The sequence below is a fragment of the Berghia stephanieae genome, chromosome 12 (assembly GCF_034508935.2).
Source record: "Berghia stephanieae isolate SIO BIC M18660-M18661 chromosome 12, UCSD_Bste_1.3, whole genome shotgun sequence".
NCBI lineage: Eukaryota > Metazoa > Mollusca > Gastropoda > Nudibranchia > Aeolidiidae > Berghia > Berghia stephanieae.
This window is the reverse complement of record NC_088371.1, coordinates 4,891,744-4,899,431: the sequence shown is the minus strand read 5'-3', so window position 1 is coordinate 4,899,431 and position 7,688 is coordinate 4,891,744. Positions and strand designations below refer to the sequence as shown.

Sequence of the window (7,688 nt, the reverse complement as noted above, 5' to 3'; positions counted from 1 at the left end):
ACGATGGTCGCCGTTGCTAGGCGACGTGACATCAGACTATTGAATCCAATTCCGCGTTTGTTATTAATATATTATATTACAAATATGCAGGGCTGACATGCTGCTATGTGGTCAAATGGTATGACACTCGCTTTCGGATCGGAAGGTCCTGAGTTCGAGCCTCGCATAGTTGAGTCCTTGGAAAAGGCTCTTTACACACATTCCCTTACCATAATCAGGTGTAAAATGAGTACTTGGTCGTTAGCAGGGTTGTCTCTGTGGAAAAAAAAATTTGTAATATCGCCTTACAGGCGTAATGTCTCGATCTATTTATTACGTGTTGGGACCCCTTGTAAAGCGCTTTGACCACATTTAGTGGATATTGCCCTATACAAAAGATCAGTTTAAAAAAAAAAGAACTGACATCCGAATCCACTTATAGGCCCAATTTAAAATTGTTGTAATGGACACTATTTTGCGTCATTTTTTGGACATATCCATTTCAACAATGAGCCCATAAGGATGGGTTATTAGATCTACAAATAAGTGAACGTCGATAAAACCTACTGTTCATTTGATTTTGGTGGTTGTCGTCTGCTTCGTTGTGACGCAATTCTTTGCACATATTATTTGGTGGTGCCCGATAACTGAACGCAATAGGCTTTAAAAACTGTGACGTCACTTCCCTCGTAATGACGCATAGTAACTTAATAACTGGTTCTAATCTATCGGGACAATGACGGACGCCCTTATGAAATACTTCTCCGACGAGCATAAAAGTGTATCCAGAGGAGAAAAACATAAATCTGATCATGTTTTGACATTTATACATTCTGATCATATAACATGTGAAAAAGTTCTAACCACCATGAAGAATAAAAAGTACCGATAATCTTTGTTTAGAACCATTCTTCTGGTTGCTGGGCGCGGACGTGACATCAGACTATTGAATCCTATTATGAGCTTGATTTGACATTGTTCTTATAGACATTTTTACGTCGGTTTGAGTTTTTCCATCACACGAAGGAGCCCATAACAATTTGGGTTATTTTACCTGCTAATAAGTACACCTTCCTATGAACCTATGTGGTCTTGTGGTATGATACTCGCTTTCGGATCGGAAGGTCCTGGGTTCGAGCCTCTCTCGGCGCATAGTTGAGTCCTTGGAACAGGCTCTTTACTCATATTCTCTCACCGTACTCAGGTGTAAATGAATACCTGGCCGTTAACAGTGTTGTCTTTGTCGGAAAAAAATGTAATATCGCCTAACAGGCGTCATGTCTCATTTTACATATTACGTGTTGCTGTTGGTCAGAGACTCTTTGTAAAGCGCTTTGAGCACGTTTAGTGGATATTGCGCTATATAAAAGTTCAGGTTTTTTTGTGTTACAAAAAAAATTGGTTATGCTGTAAAAATCGCTAATTGCCCCAACAAATGGAGAGTTAACGCGATTCTACTGTAATTTTTTTACCATCTTCTCCCATCTCTCTCTCTCTCTCTCTCTCTCTCTCTCTCTCTCTCTCTCTCTCTATCTATCTATCTATATCTATCTATCTATCTATCTACTTACACCAATCCTCAGTTTTTGGATGATAATAATTTATTTAGGATAACCCACCCACCAATAAAGCAGGCAGGCCACCACCATTTCATCCACACCCATATCATAGAATCCTGCCGATCCAGAATCTACTGCCTCCTCTTCCTCCTCACGCAGAGGGGATGGGGGGGGGGGGGGGGGGGGGGGGGGGGGAGGGGGATAGAAAGTTACAGCTAGGAAGCTTCCCGTATCTTTGGTGACGTCACAGAAGTGGGCGGGCCGGAATCCCATATTACATCTTCGGTTCCACGCCAGCCATGCTCATTTTGGTCGTAACATTCAACATAGCAGCTAGCGAAACAGCCAGGGTCATAGGCAAGCTATAAATTATTATTTATATTATCATTATTCATATTATATATATCTTTATATTAAGATTGTCATTTCTGCAATATTGCTGTTATTGTGATAAGAATATATATAATATATTAATTTCTGGGACCAGGAAGAAAATCAAACAGTGAGATATTTTATGATGTTATTTGGTTTCAGCTCTATTTATTATATAAATTGTGTGGAAAAATCATTTTAAATAATTTTGTGGCTCGGCTGTTACTGTAGATGTACGTCCATTATCAATATGCGCTTAAATTGTATTTGATAAGTTTGTTTTGCTTTTGTTTTAAAGAGTTTTACAGCACTAGCAACACATTTAGGTCATTTCAGCGCCAATGGATAAGTTTAGTTCCATTTTTTTTCAGTTAGTCACTAAAATGGATAAGTTTAGTTCCATTTTTTTAGTGACTAACTGCATTAATCTGGCAACATGTCAGGCTAAAATACAAGCTGTAAAGTGTATAAAATATACTTCAAATCGTCTCAATACTCTACAATTTTCTGGATTACCCGAAGCTTAAAATAAAATTTTGTGCATAGCGTAAAAATCTGAAAAAGGTGTATATATGAAACAGCGCAGAACAATGCGGAAAAAATAAAAATGAAATAAAAAAATTAGAACAAAAAATTCCCTTTATTCATCCCATAGGGGAAATTTGTCTTTAGGGTCTATTGCCAAGGGAAGACTGGAACAACCCAGGCGTCAGCCGAAGTGCAGCGCCGCAAATTCAGCAAGGGTGAGATGGCTTGCTCAAGGCCAGACAGCGCCGCTGCGGGTGATCGAACTCGGTACCTTTCGGGTACGAAGCAAAGACCGTACATCTGAACCACGCTGCCCTTATCAGTTTGTTGCTTTTAAAAAATGGGAACGTTATTTTGGAGCGAACATCTCTATATGAAGGATATTTTAGTTTAACCTCAAAATTAAGCAATTAGAAATAGAGAACTCGCTTCGTTTGAAGTCAATGATACAAAAAAAAGTGGTGATCGAAAGATACAAAACGAAAAGTCAATCCCGCATCACTGTTTCATACACTCCTTTTCAGATTAAAAAAAAACAAATCTTACACCAGTGCCTGCTCCCTAATATTTTACTCATGCATTGCACAAGAAATTTTAGATTTTTGCCATCCGCGTTTATGAGTAATTCTCACTAAACTGTATTAAGCAGACTATAAACGTTCATGGTTAACACACAGTTTTGTCTATTGGTCCTTTAAACTTCCGGATGGCTATGTTGTGAGCTTCTTAATCAAGCGCATACCTATGTATTGTCAAGTTGGTAAACATAGCATTTGAGTATATGGTATACTTAACTGTCAAAGTTTATAGATAGTATGCGCTTGGCTTAGAAGCTCATAACATAACCATCCGGAAGTATAACGGACCAACACACAAAACTGTGTATCCATGAACGTTTATAGTCAGGTTACTACATTTCAGTGAGCATTACTCATAAACGCGGATGGCAAAAAAAAAAAAAACAATAACAAAGACCCGAGTGACGTCATCTTCGAACCATCTTTAGTCTGATATAGAGATAATTTAATGAGAAGTAATCACTCAACTGAAGTTAGAAGCTGCGAAAACCCGTGTTATAATATATCACAAATGAACATATGAGCGAGGCTCGAGGGGATGTTTACCGATTTGACATGACCTGCTCTCGATACGTAACATCTGCTATTAAAACCTTTTTGCCACTCTCGAAACTTTCTGTCTCTGTTTTTCAGTCTCGGATTATAGATAGATACCTTCACTGAGGCTGTGCTTAACAAAAACAACAACTTTTTTGTATCATTGACTACAAACAAAAGGAATCCTTTCACCCTCTCCTTACCAACTATAGGAAACTTCCTTACGATACAACCAACATTTTTCTTATTCAAACTTTTTTTGTAGCTACATCATAAAATTTAAAGAAACTGAACAGTGTGTTGTCGAGCATGTTTTGCTGAAGAAATTATGTATCGCAAGAACTTTAGTGCTATTGTGTTTGAGTGATACAAAATATATTTTTGTGTTAGTTGGGTGTGAAGTTTTGGGGAAAATCCTGAAAATCGCTTGTAAGAAGAGAGTTAATCTTATTGCATAATTTTGAGGTTAAACAAGAATATCCTTCATACATTATAGATGTGCGCCTTAAAAAAACGTTCTCATTATTTTTAAAAAGAAACAAACTGATTTTTTTCAGTCTACTTACGAGCCAGAATATTTTCACTGTGATATTTTGAATGAAGACATTTTAAAATGCTAATAGATCTATTCAAATTTGAAGGAAATCTTCATTTATAAAAGAAATTAGAAATTTTATACGTACTTGGCTGTCTGGTTTACATTTTGTATGTTATTATCTTTTACTCAATGCGCCTCGATATGGTTGCTATGGCTAGCTATAGATAGTATGCACTTGGCAAAGAAGCTCATAACATTGCCATCCGGAAGTATAACGGACCAACACACAAAACTCTGTGTGACCATGAATTTTTATATTCTGGATAATTCAGTTAAGAGTGAGATTTACTCATAAACGTGGATGGCAAAAAAAAACCCAAAACAAACCAATAACAAAGACCCAAATGACGTTAACTTCATCTATCTATAGATAGAACGAAGATGACGTCACTCAAGCCTTTGTTATTGTACTTTGCCATCCGCGTTTGTGAGTGATTCTCACTAAACTGTATTACCACACTATAAAAAATCATTGTTACACGTAGTTTTGTGTGTTAGTCCGTTATACTTCCGGATGGCAATGTTATGAGTTTCTTAGCCAAGCGCATACTATCTATAGGGAATGAGATTAGCGGAAGAGTAGCGTCCCTTGATTGGACGTCACCCATAGTCTGTGACGTCACCAGGGGAATCGTTATTAGAGAGGGAACGTCATGTTGGTTGTGCGCATGCGTCTCTCGTCCTCAGCTGATTTTATTCCCTATAAGGCAATTCAAGTTATTTTCGAGTTCTCTATGTGTATTTTGTAGCTTTTGTGTTTTAGCAAATCTAGAATACCTGCTTATTTGTTGTTTTCTTTATCGTTTCACTCTCCTGTAATGATCTGCAAACTGGGCTATGAAACGTTGTTGGGCTATTTTGTCGATTTGTTTCATGTAATCACCTTACACACAGCGATATTATTTGTCGCATGTTACTATATCGAAAAAAAGGAGAGAAAAATGAGGTCTTTTACTTTTTAGTTGATATTGCCAACTTTGGTGATGTTATCTTGATCTGTGACCAATGGGGATAAATGGATGACATTTCCTTAAAAGATGGGGTATACCAGATTCAAATATCTATAATAGTTTTAGAATAATAAGTCTTTGAAATCAGAGAAAGACTTTTTGGACATTCTGTATGGAAATTAAACAAAAAACTCGTCAATCTGACATCAAAACTATAGTAGTTATAGATAGAATGAATTGACGTCACTCACGTCTATGGCACTGTTTTTTGCCATCCGCATTAATGAGTAATTCTCACTAAACTGTATTAACCAGACTATAAACGTTCAAGGTTACACATCGTTTTGTGTGTTGGTCCGTTATACTTCCGGATGGCAATGTTGTGAGCTTCTTAGGCAAGCGCATATATATACTATCTATAGTTTTTTAAAACGTCCAAAAAGTATGTTAACTTTATCCACACTTTTTAAAATCTTTGAAAAACTATTTCTGTCATTGTATAAACTTGATGAAGAACTTAAAAAAATAACACATGTGAATCAAAAACTGAGCAAAAATGTTTTTATATTCTTAGCAAAATATATTTGATCGAGCAGTTTTAAAGTTACTCCCCCCCCCCCCCCACAAACACACACACGAACACATCTATTTCAGGTGGTCACAAAAATACGCTCCGCTCCTTGTCAGCTTGTAACTCTGAGACTCTTATTTGAATATCTTTCAAATTCTAAACACAACTACAACAAACCCTTAAACATAGACTGTCAATATTTTATGAATATAAATTGGGAAACAGAAAAGATGCAGTATTTTTTCAAAAACGTGATCAGAAATACAATATCGGAGAAAAAAAATGAAGCAACATTGCCGAGAGTAAAATGGCGATGATCTTAACTTTCGTTGCCATTTTTAGCAAAACTAAATTTTGTCACCATTGACATTATTTTCATTATAATTCTCCTAATTATATAAGAAATTAGGAATCGTCTATGTAGCACCCTCACGTGCCTGTTTTGGTCCCACGATTACAAACTTAGCTCTTAGAGTGTCTTCTTTTTAAGAATTAAGACGCGCAAATGCCACAATAATTTGCATCATATTTTCGCTGAAGTTTTAGATAGTGTTATCTACAAGATTTTATATTATTAAAAAACGGCTCATCCAGTTATTTAGATATTTTACAATTCTATTAAAAGAATAGTTCTAATAGTAGTAGTTGACTTTTTACAATAGAAAGAAAGTATGTGTTACAAGCTGATATATTATAGTCGTCATAGAAAAAACGATATAACATGTTGGTTGGATTAACCCTCTCCTTACCACCTACAGCAAAATCGTCACATTTGTTACGACACAATATACATTTTTCTTATAGATAGTATGCGCTTGGCTAATGAGTTCACAACATTGCCGTCCGGAAGTATAACAGACCAACACACAAAACTTTGTGTAACCATGATCGTTTATAGTCAGGTTAATACAGTTTAGTGAAAATTACTCATAAACGCGGATGGCAAAAATCAATAACAAAGACCAGAGTCACGTCAACTTCGAACTATCTATAGAGATTTACTTTGTACATCACGTGATCTTTGGTTAAAAAGTTGTTCTGTAGAGAGTTTATTTGAGTTTAAAACATCTTTTTTTTCTGCTAGGTTAGCCTGCCATTTTGGGAAAATACTGATGAGGGGAGAATTCATCAATACGGTTATTAAATTAATATTCCACAATTCAACATTGATATATACATCATAATGTTGCGATATGTAGCCATCATAACGTACGTTTACAAAAGGTGCGTGCGCTAGGACAGGATCGTCAAAGGAAAGTAAACATTGATTTGTCATTAGTAGTGGTCGAAGTAACATCATCTTTTCTTTTAAAATATTATAGATAATTCGAAGATGACGTCACTCATGTCTTTGTTATTGTTTTTACCATCCGCGTTTTTGAGTTGTTCTCACTAAACTGTATTAACCAGATTATAAAAGTTCATGGTTACACAGAGTTTGTGTGTTGGTCCGTTATACTTCCGGATGGCAATGTTGTGAACTCCTTGGCCAAGCGCATTCTATCTATAGGGTTGGAGGTCAAAGTCTTCCGTACAGCCCATGTTAAATATTTTGCCTAAGCGCGCAGATTTACTGGCAAATCGAAAAGTTATAAATCTGTTTTTTACATATTATAGATAGTGTGCTCTTGGATAAGCTCACACCATTGCCATCCTGAAGTATAACGGACCAACACACAAAACTATGTGTAAGCTTGAACGGTTATAGTCTGGTTAACACAGTTCAGTAAGAATACTCTTCAACAGTCGTAACGTCACTTCCATCGTAATGACGCATGGTAACTTAGTAACTGGCTCTAAACTATCGGAACAATGGCGGACGCCCGTATGAAATATTTCTCTGAGGAGCATTATAGCGTATTTAGAGGGAAAAAAAAAACATTATAAATCTGATCATGCTTTGACTTTTATACATTCTGATCACATGACATGTTATAGCCAGCACGAATAATGAAAAGTACCGATTTTCTTTGTTTAGAACCAAGCTGCTCGTTGCTGGGCGGACGTGACATCAGA

General features: G+C 36.4%; 1 protein-coding gene across 2 annotated transcripts in view; it reads left to right on the top strand.

Moving 5' to 3' along the window:
* The first annotated feature begins 1,818 nt into the window (after positions 1-1,818).
* The window catches only part of LOC144957764 (uncharacterized), a 21,577-nt gene continuing 15,707 nt past the window's right edge, over positions 1,819-7,688 (top strand). Inside the window, exon 1 of one of the 2 annotated variants that reach the window (XM_078889174.1) lies at positions 1,819-1,895. The gene's annotated coding sequence lies outside the window, so the exon portion shown is untranslated. Of the gene's footprint in view, positions 1,896-1,936; positions 2,041-7,688 lie in introns of those variants that run through there. The other variant, XM_078889175.1, reaches the window with a different exon arrangement.